This window comes from Monodon monoceros, unplaced genomic scaffold (assembly GCF_005190385.1).
Source record: "Monodon monoceros isolate NGI ecotype Baffin Bay Population unplaced genomic scaffold, NGI_Narwhal_1 Super_Scaffold_11, whole genome shotgun sequence".
Lineage (NCBI taxonomy): Eukaryota > Metazoa > Chordata > Mammalia > Artiodactyla > Monodontidae > Monodon > Monodon monoceros.
In genome coordinates, this window is record NW_021703767.1 from 116,987,245 (window position 1) to 117,009,895 (window position 22,651).

Here is a 22,651-nt window from a genome sequence, read left to right on the forward strand (position 1 = left end):
CTTATATATTATTTGGTCCTACACTTAGTCCTTCTCTCCACCCCCATCATTCACCTTTTATAGATGAGGGGGAAAAAAGAGCAGAAAAACTAAATGACTTAGCAAGAGAAAAGCAGAATCTCGATTTACTGAATTCCAGTCCATGATCCTTGCTTTGGAAGTAGGAAAAATGAGGACAGTCAACATGAAGCTTGTCCTTTATTAGTAAAGCATTCCTGACCCTTAAAGTAACAACTCTACACATTAGTTGGGCTACAGCATAAAGCTTTTAACTCTTCTTGGTCCTTTTTCTATTTGCAAGTCGCAATGATATTGATCATCTTACCACAGTTCACAAACTGACTATTTCATGATGCAAAGTATAATCTCATTGAAATATTTTTATAAGTCAAGTTTTCTGAATACAGGTATTATATAAAACATGATCAGTCTTATTCAGTATGGTTTCTATCTTTGTTGTTATGTGAAAAAAAACATTTTTAAACCATTTTGCCCTGAGCTTAAAATAAATGTTTTAAATTCTAAAGGACTTATAGACTTATAAGGGTTATAAAATATTTTGATGTTTGAATCAATTGTGTATGTTTCAAATAAAATTTTTAAAAAGCTGTTTTTCTTTATACCCTAAGAAATGCTGCACAAATACTTCTTGAGGACCATTTTCACTACTTCTAATTTAAGATGGCTTTCTCAGTTTGTTTTTTAATGATGGCAGGTTTTGAAACTATTTATAGATACCATGCTAAAAACAACCTGGACAAGATAGTTTACATTGTAACTGAAGACAGAGGCAGCCAGCTTTATTCAGAATGATGCTGAGACACATTAGCGGCTGTCCACCTACTATTCCTTCATGAAACAGGATCTAACAACCCCACAGGAATTCCATCTGACACAGACAAAATTCCATTTCACCCCTACTACACAATTAAAGACATTCTAGGTGCCTTACTACTAATCGAGTTGAGGCTCTCAGGTCATTGACTGTATGGACCCAGAAGTCATGACAATGCAAGAGACCTTTCAGATGCACCAACTTCTGTTGTCCCTGCCCCAGGCAAGAAGTCAGAGAATGGAAGTCTAATCCATTGTTTCTTCCTGATCCAACTCTTCATCGAATGGCAATGCTCCTTCCAAAACTACAGAGGAGGGGATTTCCACTGGCTCTGCCAGTCAGAATGGAAGATTGGTGGGGAGGGGGAAACCAAATTATTTCACCTAAGAAAAATCACAAAGGGCTTTTTCTTATGGGTTCATGCTCTTCAATGGTAATTGGTGGGTCAAGCACAGATTAGGGTTGTTTAGTCAGTGACCGCAATTCTATCAGTTGTGTCTACTGAATTAGAAATTTACCTATCACCTAGAACAGAAGTCACACACATTTATCTAAATGTCTCTTTGGATCCCTAGATAAGGTGTTGCTAAGCATACACTTATGCTTTTAGAATTAGAAGAGATTTTAGATAACTTTACACTACCCATCACGACCCAATGTCTTGCTACAGATAAAGAAACAGTGGTTCAGAAAGATTTAAGTGCCTGATGACGGTGTTACGTTCAGCGGGTGGCAGTGCTGGAGCTAGAAAGCAGATGTTCTGGGTTACAGTTTGTTACTCTTCTACAACCTGTGCAGCTCTAGGAAAATTGTTTGCTGCAGGGAGAAGAAAAGCAGCTTTAAATAGAGACCAACCAGAATTTTGAATTCTATGTATGTTACCTACTTAAATGTGTACAGTCTACTTAACCTCTTTGGGGCTCAGTGTTCTTATACATAAAATACATATAATAATACCCCACAGAATTACTTTTAAAAGGCATATTAAGTATGAGCGTTTACTAAATATTAATGTATTAATGTAAATAAATATTAATTTATACATTTACATTAATTAATATATTTACATTAATACATTAACATTTAGTAAATGCTGATACTTAATAATTATGGTTTTTTAAAGTTTATTTATTTAATTTATTTATTTTTGGCTCTGTTGGGCCTTCGTTGCTGTGCACAGGCTTTCTCTAGTTGCAGCGAGCGGGGGCTACTCTTTGTTGAGGTGTGCAGGCTTCTCATTGCAGTGACTTCTCTTGTTGCAGAGCATGGGCTCTAGGCACATGGGCTTCAGTAATTGTGGCACACGGGCTCTAGAGCGCAGGCTCAGTAGTTGTGGCTCACGGGCTTAGTTGCTCCTCGGCATGTGGGATCTTCCTGGACCAGGGCTCGAACCCATGTCCCCTGCATTGGCAGGCGGATTCTTAACCACTGCGTCACCAGGGAAGCCCAATAATTAAGTGTTTTGATTGTCTATAGAATGGAGATAATAATAGTACATATCACCTGGATTTTTTTGAAGATTAAATAGTAAATAAATGTAAACTGCTCAGAACAGCACCTGGCACATAGTACAGTGCTCAAAAAATGTTAGTTGTTATTTCCAGGTATTATACTTTATCATTACTGTTTTTGTAATAATAACCTTGTATTTAGCATGAATCTTCACTTCTAATCCTTGATTCTTTTGGATATTCTAGGAATATCCAAAAGATATTTGCTTCATATTCATGGCTTGGTTTTCTTCTCATATCCTGTAAGTGCAGCCTCCTAAGATTAAAGTAAGCCATAATGTAGTAAAGCTAATCAAAATGACAAGCCTACTCAATTTATGGAACATTTACCCCATGATAGATTTTTTTCTGATTTCTCTAGTTTTACTTGTATTCATGGCGTGTGTGTGTTTAGTTCTGTGAATTGGATCACTTGTGTAGATTCCTGTATCCACCACCACAATACAGATACCCAACAGTTCAGCACTACAAAAATTCCCTTTTATAACCACACCCACAATAAAATTAGAAAGGGAACTGGCAGTTTTATAGCAGGTGGTAATCAAGCTTCCTCTGTGTCCTAAAGGAAAACGTGGCCCCATCCTTCAAAGTTCCTCCCTGCAAAGGCATTCTTGAAGAGTAGGAGTGAAGTGCCAGAGATCCATTGAGGACTGTCTCTCCCAACAACAGTTTCCCTAGTTCTTGAGTGAGTTAAGAAACACATCTAGGTGGTGTGTATGTGTACATGTATAAATGTAGCATCTTCGCCTCTGTCACTGCTTCATTTGCAGCTGGAGGTGCAGTGTCCTCCTGGCATCACCACTGGCTTTGTCATGGAACACTGGAACCTGTGAAGGGTGGTGTACAGCATCCAAAAAGAGAAGAAAGAAAATGTGATGTGAGTGCATGGGCCGTGCTCCACCTACAGCTGTGGTTCGGATTCTGTTTTTGAGGTAACCTAATGTTAAAATAATGTATTTAGAATTTTCTCTATGTGGGGTAACCAACTTCAGAATGATATTGTTTCAGTCCACTATCTCATGTTAAGTGAATTGAGGTTTATAATATCACTTATAGAATGAATATAGTAGTATGGTGAAAGAGTTAACCAGCTGACATCAAAATATTTTCAAAGATTGCTAATGGATTGCATGGTATTTTTCCAAAATGTGAGCTCTTTTTTTAATGATTTCAGCAGTTGATAAAGGTAAAAAGAGTAATAACTCATTAAAAACCTTATGAGAGAAATAGCCTGACCTAATCTATTTTTTTTAGTACAGATAAAACTCATAATAGGTCATATTATAGCATTTTTTCAGTAAAAGAAAACCAACATTGCCTTTATTTCAGTGGCTACAAATAATTCCTTATTGTCTAACAAATTTGACAAAAGAAATTCATAGAAATATTTCCTGGATTTTTTTAAAGATTCCTTTCTGAATGCCTTACAATCCAGCTAAGTTCATCATGTACATCTAGTAAACTTTTCGAGTTCCCATTTTATTTCACCGTATCATCAGGCATTGCTTATGTGATAAAAAGGCCATTGTAGCAAAAAGAAAATGTGGATAAACTGAAGTGTGGGGAGAAAAGAGTGTATTATTCCCATGACCAAGTGACATTAGCACATCTACCCTATAGCAAGTGCCAGGGTCCCCCTTTTAGAAGCAGAGTCTTTTTGGTGTCCTAGGATACCTTAAAGAAGACAGTGAATTTAGCCTACAGAAGCTTATGTGATTATATGGATTGTGTGAAGTGCACAGCACCATACATACCTCCTTGCTTTTTCATGTGGCTTCCTGAACTGGAGGAGTTTTCCTCCCAATCCCCAGTCCTAATCCTTTGCTATGTTGAAAAGAATTTAAGAATTAGTTCACATCATACCTCTTGACACAAGTTCCCCCTAATGCTTCATTTAAGGATGAAGAAAGAGCATTGGCCTGATAATTTTAAGATGTAGTCCAGCTTAGCTCTTAACTAGTTGCATAGTACCTAACCTTTCCTAACTCTTAACCCTTTCTTCATTTGAAATTACATAACTTCTATATCCTTTTCATGCACTGTTTTTATGCTATCTCAATATAAACTGCTTCTAATTAGAAGATTAAAACATGTATTTTAACACTTTTCAATCATCACAGAGTCTCATTCTTGTCTTTCTAGGTCAAATCACTCAATGGTGTATCCAACGTGGGCAGTATTACTCAGAAGTGGAATGGTTTGTTATCTGCAATGAGCAATGCTGACCACTTTGAAGTTCACTTCCCATTAGACCTGGATGTGATGATGAAAGCCATCTTTTCTGGAGCTTGCTTCCTCATGGTAAGTCTGTCACTTTTGAGTTATCTTGAAAATGTTATCCTTTCTGATGAGAAGTAGTACAGGGTGCTGGGAAGGGAATAAATGTGACAACTAGGATATCTCCTGACTCCGCCACTCACTAGGTACATGACTTGTGACAAGATTCAATTGAAAAGGTCAGTCAGTAAATTTTAGTTATTTATTAACCTAAAGCCAAGGGCATGTCTAGTACATCTGAAATGCTCAATTAATGTTGAATAAATGAATGACAGAATGAATAAAAGTCCTATTGTTTGTAAGACATTGCTAGGTATTTAAGGAGATTCAAAGATGAACAGAATAGTACTCTATCCCTCAGCAAGTGTAAAGCAAGAATATATAATTAAAGTATGAAGCTCACCAAGAGTTATTGATATAAAATAATCAGTTTATACATGTGTGTCATATGATTCTCAAAACTACATCATGAGACAGGTATCAGTTAATCTTACTTTTTAGAGACAAAGCTGAAATTTCATTAGGAGTTCATAGTAGGCAGATGGGGTGCTGAGGAATCTCTTCCCTCAGATGTAATTGTAAGGAAGGGAGTTGGAAAGAAAGGGAAAAACATGAAAGGTCCTGGAAGAGGGGATGCAGAACAGGTAGAATTTAGCTGATACAAGAGCTGTTGAGCTCATGAGTCTCAAAGTTCCAACAGAAACTTGGTGAGGCAGCCTGCTGTCCTAACCCTGTTTGCCCAGTCCCCCAATAGGCTGGTGGTCATTGTCACTGGTGTGTGTGGCAGAGCAGGGGGAGGTGCTGGGATGACTGTGGCTCATCCACTCTTGAGGTTAAAGCTGTATTCAGTTTACTCAGCCTTGTGTGTATCTTAGAGCGTCTATCCATGTAACATTTTCTGGACTCTACAGAACCAAAATATGTGTGCCCCAACATAACACATTATAAGGCAAATGATTTATGCTGGAAACCTATATATAAGTGTAGCTTTAAAAAAATAAATGGTAAGTTCTAAATGCATTATATAATTAGATAGCTTAATAGTTGCCCATTAAATTTTCCTGTGGTTCTTAGTTCTGCTGCTTCTCAACAAAGACCAGTCATGTGAAATCAAATAATTTTTCTATATATAGTTGTTAGGTTTACCTTAAAATTTAAGTGCAGGCCAGATGGATATGCATCTAGGTAAATATGGAAGAAAAAAATCCTAATGATGAAATAGGTGGGATAATGTAACCGATTACCTATAACAACAGTGATGCTAATGATGATAAGAGCAGCTAGCCCTTTTTAGTGCTTGCTATGTTCTAGGCATGGTTCTGGTTCTAACTACTTTCCATATAGTAATTCATTTAATTCTTGTATGTTAGATAAAGTACTATAATAATTCTCATTTTAAAGATGAGAAAACTGAGGTTAGGTATCTTGTTCAAAGTCATCCAGTTAGCTAAATGTCCGAAAGCCACTATCGAAGGTGGCTCCAGAGGCTACACCCTAAACCACTGTGCCATGTGCCTCTTTCATCTCTGTGTGATATTTGGTTTCTTTCTGTGTTAACACAGGAAGAGAAATAGAGTAAAATGGTGGCCTGTTGCCTCTAGAAGCCCGTGAGTCTCCAAGGAGGTCTTGTCTGAGGTTACACTCTCTATGAGCAGTTTGCTTTTCCTTCTGCTGGTGTCCCAGTGGTGCAGCCAATTGAAGACCACTTTTTATGTTATTCTGTCAGTTTGGTGCTTCCCAAGTTCTGTATGTGTTTTAAATATGAACCCCTAAACAACAAGTGCAAATCTTGATTATGAATTCTCAGTGGACAGTTTTTTCCCTACCTCTGGCACAGGCCAGTGCAGTCAAGCTTTTTATTAATCCTCATTTGCCAGTGGGTAAATTTTTTCTAGTCTATCCTTTATACCGGGTTGTGTCCCTTTGAGTGTTCCCACTTTGTTGAGGCATCTCTGTTACAATACATTTATTGCTCAGGCCCACTGCCTTGCCACAATTGATGAAATCAAATCACCTTGCTAAAGAAGATTGGCAACTCTTAGGAGCCAAAGAAAATGTCTTTGTAACACTCGAATTTTCAGATTTTTCCTTACTTTTTGCTGCACAGATTTCTCTAACTTTACTAGGTGTTTGGCTTTGCATGGAAATAGGTTTTAATTATACAGTTGTCCCTTGAAAAACAAGGGTTTGAACTGCAGGTCCACTTGTATGCAAATTTTTTCAATAAATATGTGGTATAGTACTACATGATCCACACTTGGTTGAATCCACGGATGCAGAACTGTAAAGTTATATGTGGATTTTTGACTGCACAGAGGATCAGTGCTCCCGCTGCCTGCATTGTTCAGGGGTCATCTGTACTTTAGTCAGCACATTTAGATTTTCACAGTATCTACTTTGCACATTGCCAGAAATGGAAGTGACAGTTGTGAAAAGGGGACACAGATTTTAGTGCCAAAAACATAGGAAGAATGTTCAACATAACAATTAAAATAATTTTCTTCTTGTGAATTATTAATTCTTGGCAATGACTAAAAAAGATACTCCTTTGTTTTCTGTTTGAGATGACAAATATGATGTTTCTGCCATATGGAATTTCAAATCATCTGAAAAGGTTTGTTTCTACTACTGTTTTTTAGATAAAACATTATTCATGCTACCATATATGGTAGCAACTGGGGGGTGCCTTCAAGATGGCAGAGGAGTAAGACATGGAGATCACCTTCCTCCCCACAAATACATCAGAAATACATCTACAGGTGGAACAACTCCTACAGAACACCTACTGAACTCTGGCAGAAGACCTCCGACTTCCCAAAAGCTTTCCTTTTGCCATTTGTCCTAGGGTTCTGACTGTCTGGTTGTTTTTTGTTTTTTTTCCTTTTTTCTTTTAGTATAGTTTTTACCACTTGTTATCATTGGTGGATTTGTTTTTTGGTTTGGTTTCTCTCTTCTTTTTTTTTAAATTACTTTTTAATTTTTAATAATTTTTCAATTTTAGTAAATTTATTTTATTTATTTATTTTTTCTTTCTTTCCTTCTTTTTCTCCCTTTTCTTCTGAGCCATGTAGCTGACAGGGTCTTGGTGATCAGGAGAGGTGTCAGGCCTGAGACTATGAGGTGGGAGAGCCGAGCTCAGGACATTGGTCCACCAGAGACCTCCTGGCCCCACGTAATATCATTTGGCGAGAGCTCTCCCAGAGATCTCCATCTCAACGCTAAGACCCATCTCCACTCAATGACCAGCAAGCTACAATGCTGGACACCCTATTCCAAACAACTAGCAAGGCAGGAACACAAACTGAACCATTAGCAGAGAGGCTGCCTAAATTAATAATAAGTTCACAGACACCCCAAAACACACAACTGGACGCAGTCCTACCCACCAGAAAGACAAGATCTAGCCTCATCCACCAGAACAAAGGCACCAGTCCCCTCCACCAGGAAGCCTACACAACCCACTGGACCAACCCTACCCACTGGGAGCAGACATCAAAAACAACAGGAACTACAAATCTGCAGCGTGCGAACAGGAGACCCCAAACACAGTAAGTTAAGCAAACTGAGAAGACGCAGAAATACACAGCAGATGGAAGAGCAAGGTAAAAACCCACCAGACCAAACAAAAGAAGAGGAAATAGGCAGTTGACCTGAAAAAGATTTCAGAGTAGTGATACTAAAGATGATCCAAAATCCTAGAAATAGAATGGAGAAAATACGAGAAACATTTAACAAGGACTAGAAGAACTAAAGAGCAAACAAACAATGATGAACAACACAATAAATGAAATTTTAAATTCTTTACAAGGAATCAATAGCAGAATTACTGAGGCAGAAGAATGATAAGTGATCTGGAAGATAAATAGGGGAAATAACTGCCACAGAGCAGAATAAAAAAATAAAGAATGAAAAGAATTGAAGACAATCTCAGAGACCTCTGGGACAACATTAAATGCACCAACATCTGAATTATAGGGGTCCCAGAAGAAGAAGATAAAAAAAAAGGGACTGAGAAAATATTAGAAGAGATTATAGTTTAAAACTTCCCTAATATGGGAAAGGAAATAGTCAATCAAGTCCAGGAAACGCAGAGTCCCATGCAGGATAAATCTGAGGAGAAACATGCCAGGACACATATTAATCAAACTATTAAAAATTAAATTCAAAGAAAAAATATTAAAAGCAGCAACAGAAAAGCAACAATTAACATACAAGGGAATCCCCATAAGGTTAAGAGTTGGTCTTTCAGCAGAAACTCTGCAAGCCAGAAGGGACTGGCAGGACATATTTAAAGTGATGAAAGGGAAGAATCTACAACCAATATTACTCTGCCCAGTAAGGATCGCATTCAGATTTGATGGAGAAATTAAAACCTTTACAGACAACCAAAAGCTAAGAGAATTCAGCACCACCAAACCAGCTTAACAACAAATGCTAAAGGAACTTCTCTAGGCAGGAAACACAATAGAAGGAAAAGACTTACAATAACAAACCCAAAACATTTAAGAAAATGGTAATAGGAACATACCTATTGATAACTACCTTAAATGTAAATGGATTAAATGCCTCAACCAAAAGACATAGACTGGCTGAATGGATACAAAAACAAGACCCATATATATGCTGTCTACAAGAGACCCACTTCAGACTTAGGGCCACAAACAGACTGAAAGTGAGGGGATGGAAAAAGATATTCCATGCAAATGGAAATCAAAAGAAAGTGGAGTAGCAATTCTCATATCAGACAAAATAGACTTTAAAATAAAGAATATTAGAAGAGACAAAGAAGGACAGTATATAATGATCAAGGGATCAGTCCAAGAAGAAGATATAACAATTGTAAATATTTATGCACCCAACAGAGGAGCACCTCAATACATAAGGCAAATGTTAACAGCCATAAAAGGGGAAATCGACAGTAACATAATCATACTAGGGGACGATAACACCCCAGTTTCACCAATGGACAGATCATCCAAAATGAAAATAAATAAGGAAACACAAGCTTTAAATAATACATTAAACAAGATGGATTTATTTGATATTTATAGGACATTCCATCCAAAAACAGCAGATTACACTTTCTTCTCAAGTGCTCATGGAACATTCTCCAGGATAGATCATATCCTGGCTCACAAATCAAGCCTTGGTAAATTTAAGAAAATTGAAATTGTATTAAGTGTCTTCTCCAATCACAAGGCTATGAGACTAGATATTAATTACAGGAAAAAATATGTAAAAAATACAAACACATAGAGGCTAAACAATACACTACTAAATAACCAAGAGACCACTGCAGAAATCAAAGAGAAAATCAAAAAATACCTAGAAACAAATGACAATGAAAACATGACAACGCAAAACCTATGGAAAGCAACAAAAGCAGTTCTAAGAGCGAAGTTTATAACAATACAATCCACCTCAAGAAACAGGAAACATCTCAAATAAACAACCTAATCTTACACCTAAAGCAATTAGAGAAAGAAGAACAAAAGAACCCCAAAGTTAGCTGAAGGAAAGAAATCATAAAGATCAGATCAGAAATAAATGAAAAAGAAACGAAGCAAACAATAGCAAAATCAATAAAACTAAAAGGTGGTTCTTTGAGAAGATAAACAAAATTGATAAACCATTAGCCAGACTCATCAAGGAAAAAAGGGAGAAGACTCAAATCAATAGAACTAGAAATGAAAAAGAAATAACAACTGACACTGCAGAAATACAAAGGATCGTGAGAGATTACCACAAGCCACTATATGCCAATAAAATGGACAACCTGGAAGAAATGGACAAATCTTAGAGAATCAGAGTCATCTGAGACTGAACCAGGAAGAAATAGAAAATATGAACAGACCAGTCACAAGCACTGAAATTGAAACTGTGATTAAAAATCTTCCAACAAACAAAAGCCCAGGACCAGATGGCTTCACAGGTGAATTCTGTCAAACATGTAGAGAAGAGCTAACACCTATCCTTCTCAGACTCTTCCAAAATATAGCAGAAGGAGGAACACTCCCAAACTCATTCTATGAGGCAACCATCACCCTGATACCAAAACCAGACAAAGATGCCACAAGAAAAGAACACTACAGGCCAATATCACTGATAAACATAGATACAAAAATCCTCAACAAAATACTAGTAAGCAGAATTCAACAGAACATTAGAAGGATCATACACCATGATCAAGTGGGGTTTATCCCAGGAATGCAAGGATTCTTCAATATGCACAAAATCAATCAATGTGATAAACCATATTAAGAAATTGAAGGAGAAAAACCATATGATCATCTCAATAGATGCAGAGAAAGCTTTTGACAAAATTCAACACCCATTTATAATAAAAACCCTGCAGAAAGTAGACATAGAGGCAACTTACCTCAACATAATAAAGGCTATATATGACAAACCCACATCCAACATCATTCTCAATTGTGAAAAACTGAAACCATTTCCACTAAGATCAGGAACAACACAAGGTTGCCCACTCTCAACACTATTACTCAGCATAGTTTTGGAAGTTTTAGCCATAGCAGTCAGAGAAGGAAAAGAAATAAAAGGAATCAAAATCTGAAAAGAAGTAAAGCTGTCACTGTTTGCAGATTACCTGATACTATACATAGAGAATCCTAAAGATGCTACCAGAAAACTACTAGAGCTAATCAATGAATTTGGTAAAGTAGCAGGATACAAAATTAATGCACAGAAGTCTCTTGCATTCCTATACACTAATGGTGAAAAATCTGAAAGAGAAATTAAGGAAACACTCCCATTTACCACTGCAACAAAAAGAATTAAATACTGAGGAATAAACCTACCTAAGGAGACAAGAGACCTGTATGCAGAAAACTGTAAGACACTGATGAAAGAAATTAAAGATGGTACAAACAGATGGAGAGATATACCATGTTCTTGGATTGGAAGAATCAACATTGTGAAAATGACTACCCAAGGCAATCTACAGATTCAATGCAATCCCTATCAAACTACCAATGGCATTTTTCACAAAACTAGAACAAAAAATTTCACAATTTGTATGGAAACACAAAAGACCCAGAATAGCCAAAGCAATCTTGAGAAAGAAAAACAGACCTGGAGGAGTCAGGCTCCCTGACTTCAGTCTATACTACGAAGCTACAGTAATCAAGACAGTATGGTACTGGCACAAAAACAGCAATATAGATCAGTGGAACAGGATAGAAAGCCCAGAGATAAAACCATGCACATATGGTCACCTTATCTTTGATAAAGGAGGCAAGAATATACAATGGAGAAAAGACAGCCTCTTCAATATGTGGCGCTGGGAAAACTGGACAGCTACATGTAAAAGAATGAAAGTAGAACACTCCCTAACACCGTACACAAAAAGAAACTCAAAATGGATTAAAGACCTAAATGTAAGGGCAGACACTATAAAACTCTCAGAGGAAAACAGGCAGAACACTCCATGATGAAAATCACAGCAAGATCATTTTTGACCCACCTCCTAGAGAAATGGAAATAAAAACAAAAATAAATGGGACCTAATGAAAGTTAAAATTTTTGCACAGCAAAGGAAACCATAAACAAGACGAAAAGACAACCCTCAGAATGGGAGTAAATATTTGCAAATGAAGCAACTGACAAGGGACTAATCTCCAAAATATACAGGCAGCTCAAGCAGCTCAATATCAAAAAAACAAACAACCCAATCCAAAAGTGGGCAAAAGACCTAAATAGACATTTCTCCAAGAAGATATACAGATTGTCAACAAACACATGAAAAGATGCTCAACATCACTAATCATTAGAGAAATGGAAATCAAAACTGCAATGAGGTATCACCTCACACCAGGCAGAATGGCCAGCATCAAAAAATCTACAAAGAATAAATGCTGGAGAGGGTGTGGAGTAAAGGGATCCCTCTTGTGCTGTTGGTGGGAATGTAAATTGATGCAGCCACTATGGAGAACAGTATGGAGGTTCCTCAGAAAACTAAAAATAGAACTACCATACGACCCAGCAATCTCACTACTGGACATATACCCTGAGAAAACCATAATTCAAAAAGAGTCATGTACCAAAATGTTTGTTGCAGCTCTATTTATAATAGCCAGGACATGGAAACAACCTAAGTGTCCATCGACAGATGAATGGATAAAGAAGATGGGGTACATATATTCAATGGAATATTACTCAGCCATAAAGAGAAGTGAAATTGAGTTATTTGTAGTGAAGTGGATGGACCTAGAGACTGTCATACAGAGTGAAGAAAGTCTGAAAGAGAAAAACAAATACCATATGCTAACACATATATATGGAATCTAAAACAAAAAAAAGGTTCTGAAGAAACTAGGGGCAGGACAGGAGTAAAGACGCAGACATAGAGAATGGAGTTGAGGATATGGGGAGGGGGAAGGGTAAGCTGGGACGAAGTAAGAGAGTGGCATGGACATATATACACTACCAAATATAAAATAGATAGCTAGTGGGTAGCAGCCGCATAACAAAGGGAGATCAGCTCGGTGCTTTGTGTCCACCTAGAGGGTTTGGATAGGGAAGGTGGGAGGGAGACGCCCAAGGGAGGGGATACGGGGATGTATGTATATGTATAGCTGATTCACTTTGTTATACAGCAGAAACTAACACACCATTGTAAAGCAATTATACTCCAATAAAAATGTTAAAAATATATATATGGTAGCAACTCTTTTATGATCCAGGACACAGAAGAATTTATTTTGGAAAAATTGCTGAAACCACGTTTTTCCTGAAAATTTCAGGAGCATGTTTGCTCAGTTGTCTACACTAACAATCACTGAACATTATTTACTCTTTTTTTGTTAAAAATAAGCAAAACAGATTGAGAAAATAAACAATTTTAGAAACTCTTGCTTATGCAAGTTTAGGCAGATGAGGGATGCCAGAGAAAATAATTAAAATGAAAAAATATTTGTCTAGTTTTGTAAAAAATTATTGCTGCTGGAAGCCTTTTCCGCCTTCTCCACTATAAAACTGAATGAAACAAGCCTACAAAAGGGGGCAGCACTAGCTCATAGCTTTCTTTACTAAAATATACTCATTTTCTTAGCCAAAATTATGCCAGTTCTAATTAGAACATTTTAATGAATAGAAGCAAAGAATTTTAAAGTTAGAAGGAACATTAAGGACTATCTACATTCTAATGTACAAATAGAAAGCTGAAAAGCTCTAGTTTGTGTATCCAAAGTTACACTGGAAATTGGTAATAGAACCAGAACTATGACTACGCACTCCCCCTTTTTGTCCAGTATTTTTGGAACCATACCAAAAATTTGATTTAAATCATTTCAAGGTACTTTCATAACAATGACATTTTAATTAATAATCATTCTAAATTAATTCTAAATTATTTTTAAGCACATACAAATAGAGCCATTTCCATAATCCAGACTGACCTCACAGCAATCCTCTAACTATGAAGGAAGAAGCAAATTACTGTTACAAAAAAAAAAACTTTAAAAATGTCTATGTCATGGGTGACATAGAGATTTATTTTATTTCAAACATTGATACACTTGTATCTTTATTGTCATGCCTACTATTCACATCTGAGTTTAATTTCTTTTATTAATATAGCTACTTTTAGATTTTTTTGTAAAAGGATATTTAGCATTTGACAGATTCACTTGTATTGAGGTAGTTTAATTATTGGTGGCACAATATAAGATGAGCACAGACAGAATCAAACTATTACCTTGATTAGAAGAAGGGAAATGTATCTATTTAATGGGCAATCAGGTACAACTCTGCCAAGATGTGACCTAGCCTTCCTGCTGGCCTGACAAAAGACTTAACTGGGGATGTGGGAATATTTTATTCAGGGGTCTAGCAGATTCATAGTCAGCTATGATCTGGGGACTGCTACACTGTTTCCTTGAGTTTATTTTTACATCAACTGTAACATTTCCATTTTTTCTTTATTTTTTTATGTTTGTATATTTCTCTCTGTTCTGTATGTCTTTGTATGTTTCTGTCTACATGTAATCCATGCCACTGATTTGAGATATGGCTATAACACCTGTCTGGACATGGATATCAGGGAGAGATTGTGCTGTTTTCTTCGCTGATAGCTTTTTAATGTTCTAAGAGAGAACATGTTCATATTTTTTGCATTTCGAGAGGTCACTTTATACTATCACTGTTCTTTGTCAGTGAATAAAATCAATTGAGAGACATAGGAGTGAGAAACATGTTATCTTTATCCTGACAAAGCTGTTGAGAGGGCATGGTTATGTTCTTTGGGAACATAGTAAGTCCCCTACATATGAACCTTCAAGTTGCAAACTTTCAAAGATGTGAATGTGCATCTGGTTCCAGCAAGGAGCCATAACCTGTGCCATCAATGTCAGGCATGAGTGAAATTGCAGCTTGCCCTCCATCTCCTATCACTGACAATCCTTCAGCTCTACCATCTCCCACCTCCTCTCCCTCCTCGAGTCAGTAACTCTTCTTGCCTGTTCACTCGATGCCAACCCCTGTATGCCAGCTGTTACACTGTACTACTGTACTTTTCAAGGCACTGTATTGTAAAATTAAAAAGGTTTTCTTTATTTTCTTTGTTTGTTTGTTTTTTATGTAGTACTTGTGTGAAAAGTATTATAAACCTATTACAGTACAGTACTATATAGCCGACTGTGTTAGTTGGGTACCTAGGCTAACTTCGTTGGACTTATGAACAAATTGGACTTACGAATGTGCTCTTGGAATGGAACTCGTTCGTATGTAGGGGACTTACTACAATAGACTTGTAGAAGGATGCAGATTGAGATTTACTCCTCTTGTCTCAGGCAGAGCCAAAAATCCACAGTCCCTTCTTATGGAGGCCTGCCACTATAAACTTTACTCCATGGAGGAGCTAGGAATGTATTCTCCCTGCAGACAGGCTGCCTTTCCAAAGAGAGTCAAAGATAAACAGGGCTGAACTACTCCTACCCAGCTTCTTTCAATCTCACCAGACCAATAACTCATCCCTATTCCCTGAGGCAAGCAAATGAGGTGACAGAAAAGGTCAGGTGTGTTCTCTAGAGTCATTGCCTCTACATGGAAATTTCAGGAGTGGAGACTAATTGTGGTAGAGGTGAGCTTGTCCCTTAAGTCTTTTCTCTTCTTTCATAATATCATAACCTGTGATTTCATTGATTTCACATGAAAACTTGGAATAAAGAGAAAATTTCCCATCCTACTATGCAGCTAGGTGTGATGACTTAGCAAAATTTGGGCCTACTAGATGTGAATTGTAGCAACTGTTTTAAAAGATAATTGGCACACACCATTTGCCTCTCTTTGAGTCTTTCCTGATTCCAGGGAACACCTTTCCTCATTTCAGGGAGTATCTTTTCTGGGACACCAGCTGATTTGGGGAATGAAAACCATGAATAGTTGAGCCACAGGGTAGGAAAAGCCTGGGTTCCTAAGAACTCCTTAGGGCTAATAGAGCTAACGTAAAGATATTATATGATTCCTGGACTGCCCAATGGCAGACTTTCATGTAACTTGTATCTTGTTCTGGGTCTCTGTTACTTGCAACTAAACATAATACTAAAAGATACATCTCTTAACAAACATGTTTTCTAAGTATGTAAATCATGAGTCAAACTATAAAAATTGTCCAAGAATTGATGAATTTAACTGAGCAATTATTTAAAATAGAATAACCTAATTGATTTTTTTGAAATTGTTTTCCTAGGGCATATTCTTGTCCGAGTATAAGCAGACTAGGTTATTTGCAAATAGCTTCCTATAAGGTGGCATGTTGTTATACTTAACTGTAGGTAGGAAGTAATATCCTTCATACTGGTAGTTTCCAGTCCTCCATTTCTCTCCCTTTTTCTTGATTCTTAAATGAACTAAGTCTTTCACAATTTTCCCAAAATGTAAGGAAACCTCCTATGCACTGTGATCACAACTTAATAAAATATGTAAAATTATGATCTTTTTAACTGGCTTAAGAAACATTTTTGAAGAGATTTGACTATTTAAAATTTATTTATCTGAATAAAGTAGGATGTTCAGTCTTCTATGTTTCCAGTAAAATGTAATTACCCCTAGTAAAGAACACATTGTCACATCTAAACTAAAATTCCTGTGGAGTCAGGAACAAGGCAAGATGTCCCCTCTCACCACTCATTTTCAGCATTGTGTTGGAAGTCCTAGCAAATGCAATAAGACAGGAAAAATAAGATCACCTATGTAGAGAATCTGAAAGAATCAACAACAAAAACTCCTGGAGCTAATAAGGGATTATAGCAAGGTTGCAGGATACAAGGTTAATAGGCAAAAGTCAATCACGTTCCCATACACCACCAATGAACACATGGAATTTGAAATTTGAAACACATTACCATTTACATTAGTACCCCCCAAAAATGAAATACTTAGGTATAAATCTACCAAAATGTGTCCAAGACCTATATGAGGAAAACTACAGAACTCTAATAAAAGAAATCAAAGAACTAAATAAATGAAGAGATATTTCAAGTTCTTGGATAGAAAGACTCAATGTTGTCAAGATGTTAGTTCTTCCCAACTTGTCTATAAAATCAATGTGGTCCCAATCAAAATCCAGCAAGTTCTTTTGTGGATATAGGCAAACTGATTCTAAAGTTTATATGGAGAGGCAAAAGACACAAAATAGCCAACATAATTTTGAAAAAAGAAGAACAAAGTTGGAGGACTGACACTACCAGACTTCAAGACCTACTGTAAAGTTATAGTAATCAAGAAAGTGTGGCACGGACGAAAGAACAGACAAATAGATCAGTAGAACAGAATAGAGAGCCCAGGAATAGACCCACATGAATATGGTCAACTGATCTTTGACAATGAAGTGAAGATAGTCTTTTCAACAAATAGTGCCAGAACAGCTAGACATCCACATGCAAAAAAATGAATCTAGACACAGACCTTAAACCCTTCACAAAAATTAACTCAAAATGGACCACAGACCTAAATGTAAAATGCAAAACTATAAAACTCCTAGAAGATAACAGAGGAGAAAATCTAGGTGTCCATGGATTTGGCAATGAATTTTTAGATATAACACCAAAAGCATGATCCATGAGTGAAATAATTGATAGGCTGGACTTCATTAAATTTAAAAACTTCTGCTCTTTGGAAGAGAATGTCAACAGAATGAAAGACAAGCCACAGATTGGGAGAAAATATTTGCAGAAGACATATCTGATAAAGGACTATTACAAAAAATATACAAAGAACTCTTAAAATTCAACAATAAGAAGACAACCGAAATAAAAAATGGGCCTAAGACCTTAACAGATGCCTCACCAAAAGAAGATATACAGATGGTAAAATGGCATATGAAAAGGTGCTCCACATCATATGCCATCAGGGAAATGCAAATTAAAACAGCAGTGAGATACTACCATATACCTATTAGAATGGTCAAAATCCAGAATACTGACAACACCAAATGCTGGTGAGGATGTGGAATGACAGGAACTCTCATTAATTGCTAGTGGAAATACAAAGTGGTGCGGCCACTTTTAAAAACACTTCGGCAGTTTATTACAAAACTAAACATTCTTACTGTATGATCCAGCAAACCTGCTCCTTGGTATTTACCCAAAGAAGCTGAAAACATCTCCACCTAAAAACCTGCAATAAAGTATTACATGCAGACAATGGAGTATCATTCAGTGAAAAAAAAAAAAAAAAAAAAGACACGGAGGAAACTTAGATGCATAATAACTAAGTGAAGGAAGTCAGTGTTGAGAGGCTACTTACTATATGATTTCAACTATGTGATATTCTGGCAAATATCAAAAAAGGCAAAACTATGGAAATAATAAAAAGATCAGTGGTTGCTAGGCAGGGGTTGGAAGGGATGGAGGAATGAACAGGCAGAGCATAGGATTTTTAGGGCAGTGAAACTACTCTGTATGACATTATGATGGTGAATGCATGTCATAAATTTGTCCACACCCATAGAATGTAAAACACCACGACTGAACCCTAATGTAAACTATGGACTTTGTATGATGATGATATGTCAGTGTAGGTTCATCAGTTTTTACAAATGTACTACTCTGATAGGGGATGTTGATGATGGCAAAGCTATGCATGTGTGGGAACAGTGGGTAAATGGTAAATCTCTACCTTCTGCTTAATATTGCTGTGAACCTAAAGCTGCTCTATAAAGTAGTCTATTAAAAACAAACAAAATTCTTATAGAGGCCTTGTAAATGACATTAATGAGTGAGGAATAATTACTGGGGGTTGTTGCAAACTGGAGACCCCATCTAAAGGGGGAAGCTGATTGTTAACATCAGCAGATTGAGTCATCAGAGCATGTGAGAGTAATATGGACAGATTATCAGTCAGGGTAGTCTAGGTTATGCTGTGGTGACAACTCCTAAGTCTTAGTGGCTTATAAGAAAAAAGGTTTGTTCCTTGCTTACCCCATATGTCCAGTGCAAGTTATCAGAATACCTCTGCTCATCAGAGTTTCTCAAGGACATATGCTGGTAAGACTCCATATTGATTCAGTCTTTCATAATTGCCAGGGTGTGAGGAGGTGTACAGTGCCACTCACAGACTGGATCTTAAAGTTTCTGCCCAGAAGTGAAGTACCTCACCTGAAGTCACAATTCATTGGTTAGTGCAAGCCATGTAGATACAACCAACTTAAATGAGTAAAAAAAAAAATGCAATCTTATATACCTGGAAGGAAAGAAAAGAGTTTGTAAATAACGTTAATGACTACCCCACAGATGTTCTGGTTTTTTGTTTTTGTTTTCTTTTTCTTCAGAAGAGCTTATATGAAATCACTTCATATATAAATGTGGGCAAATAGTTACATTTTAAAAACACATCATTAGGTTGATGATGCTTGTTGGCTTCTAGTTTTTCATTTTTATCAACTAACATCTTAGTAGAAGCTAGGATAAATTTGGCAGCTGACTAAAGGCAGAGAAAGGCCCTAGGGATAAGGAAAATGAGAAAAATAGAGGGAAGCTTCTCTACTGGACACAGGCAGTAGTATCAAAGCTATACTTTCTCTCACTTCGAAGTTTGCCTGACCTGAATGCTTAAAATTAAAAAGACTAACAAGACCAAGTGTTGGTGAGAGTAGAGAGCAACTGGAACTCTCATAAATTGGTTTGCCATTTTGGAAAGCCATTTGGAAGTATCTAATAAAGCTAGACATATACTTTATTATTCAGCTATTTAACTTCTAGGTATATACTCAAGAAAAGTAAGTGCAAATGTTTACCAAAGGTCATGTACAATAATGTTTCTAGCAGCTATTTTCATAGCACCAAATTCAAAGATCCCAAAATATCCATCAATAGGAGAATAAAGTGTATTGTATTCACACAATGGAGTACCACAGTAATAAAAGGGAGAAACTGCAACGTACAACACAACATGGCAGATGGAAAAATCTCAGAAGGTGTCTGTATTAGGGTTCTCCAGAGAACCAAGAGAATGTATGTATGGAATTGGCTCATCGGGTTTTGGAGACTAAGCCCCACAATCTGCAGTTGGGAAGCTGGAGACACAGGTGAGCTAATGGTATAGTTCTAGTACAAGTCCAAGGCAGGAGAAAACTGATGTCCCAGCTCAGACAGAGTGAGAGTAAATTCTCCCTTACTCCACTTTCTCTATTCAGGCATCCAGCTGATCAGATGAGAATCAACCATGTTGGGGAGGGCAATCTGATTTGCTCAGTCTACTGACTCAAATATTAATGTCATCCAGAAACACCCTCACAGACTCACCCAGAATGTCTAACTCTATATTTGGGCACCCCATGGCCCTGTCAAATTGACACAGAAAACTAACCATCACAAGTCCACTCCTTGTCAACTTGGCATCCATACATATCTCCTTAAACCATACTTAATCTTTGAACCCAGATAATAACAAGTTGATAATTCCACCTGACATGATAGGGCTATACTTCCTACAGTTGAAAACACACTGGGACTTCCCTGGTGGCGCAGTGATTAAGAATCCACCTGCCAATGCAGGGGACACAGGTTTGAGCCCTGGTCTGGGAAGATCCCACATGCCGCGGTGCAACTAAGCCTGTGCGCCACAACTACTGAGCCTGCACTCTAGAGCCCGTGCTCTGTGACAGGAGAAGCCACTGCAGTGAGAAGCCTGTGCACCACAGCAAAGAGTAGCCCCCGCTCACCACAACTGGAGAAAGCCCGCACACAACAATGAAGACCCAATGCAGCCAAAATTTAATTAATTAATTAATTTAAAAAAGAGAAAAAAGAAAACACACTAACCTCTTCCCTAGAAGAGAAAGTCCTTGGGTGATGTTTACTCTTCTCCTGATATCCAGTAACTTAAATACTATGATATAAAATTAACATGTAAATACCATGATAATAAGTCAATATATCTTATGTTACATGATAAGGGAATAGAAGAGGAAAACAAAGATATTTGCTCTACATACAACATATAACAGAGTAAGGAATACTCAGTTGTAATTCTCAATTCTGTAACAGGTGACATGGTCATAGCTGGCATTTATAATTGCCTTCTCCCACTATTTATTACCTTTACCTTCAGACAGCACTTCAGCTGGTTGTGGTTTTCTACCTGGTAGAATTACCCAAACCTTCATTCCTAAATGTCATGGGACATTAGTAGTCCTGTCTGGATTGGGTTATTGTAGTTTTCCATTGACATTAACACAGGGCATAGTAATACCAAGAGATGCCCTAAAGGATCTCCTGTATTCCAGAATATTCTTCCTTACCTCCATTGTTGACTAGCCGTCCAATGTCCCCTTGGTAATCAGGATCAATCACCTCATCCAGTATAGTTACACCCTTCTTTGCCTGTTGACTCAAAGGCATGAAGAGTCCAAAGTGCCAGGGTGACAGTCTTCACTTTCAGAGTAAAGGAATCACTGTTTTGCCTCCTAGTGTGAGAATTCCTCACTCTGGTACTAAGGCTTCTAGGCCAGCAGAGCATAAGGTCACAGGAACAGGAAACATAAGTTTTGCTAATGGGTGATAGTGGTGCTGCTCCCATTTCCACCCCTAGATTCCTGGATTCATGAATACTGGCTATCGAAGAAACAGCATTGTACTTTGGATGCTGATTCAGAGCATATGTAGCCTCCTGGAGAACCTTGCCCCAGCCTTGCAAGGCATTGCCACTTACTTGGTGCTGTAGCCAAATCTTCAAAAAGCTGTTTCACCATTATACCAATCCAACTTCTTCAGGATGGTGAGGAACATGGTAACACCAGTGAATTCCATGAGCATAGGCCCATTGCCACACTTCTTTTGCTGTAATGTGTGTTCCTCAATCAGAAGCAATGCTGTGTGAAATATCATGGTGAATAAGGCATTCTATAAGTCCACAGATGGTAGTTTTGGCAGAAGCCTTGCATGCAAGGAAGGCAAATTCATATCAGAGTAAGCGTCTATTCCAATAAGAACAAAACGCTACCCTTCCATGATGTAAGAGTCCAATGCAGTCAACCTACCACCAGATAGCTGGCTGATCACCTCATGGAGTGATGCTATACCGGGGACTCAGTGTTAGTCTCTGCTGCTGGCAAGTTGGCTACTCAGCGATGGCCACAGCCCAGTCATCCTTGGGGAGGGGAAGTTCTTGTTGCTGAGCCCATGTTGACCTCTATCCCTGCCACCATGGCCACTTTTTTCATGAATCCAATGGGCAATGATGTGTGGCTGGGAAAGGAGTTGGCTAGTAGAGCAGAATGTCTCATCCTAGTTGCATGATTATTAAAATCCTCCTCTGCTAAGGTCACCCTTTGATGAGCATTCACATGGGACACAAATAACATCATGTTTTTTTGTCCATTCAAAGAAGTCTACCCACATACCTCTTTCTCAAATTTCCTTGTCACCAATTTTCCAACCGTGTTCATTCCAAGTCTCTAACCATCCAGCCAAATGGTCATCCAGCCATTGACCATAGCCCATGAATCAGTATCACGCATCTGGCTTTTTATCCTCGCAAGCAAAGTGAACAACCAGGTGTCCTGCCCAAA

The 22,651-nt window shown here is 37.6% G+C and overlaps 1 pseudogene; it reads left to right on the forward strand.

The window, feature by feature from the left end:
* The first annotated feature begins 708 nt into the window (after positions 1-708).
* On the forward strand, positions 709-21,804 carry LOC114890349 (annotated as a pseudogene).
* Positions 21,805-22,651: the final 847 nt, after the last annotated feature.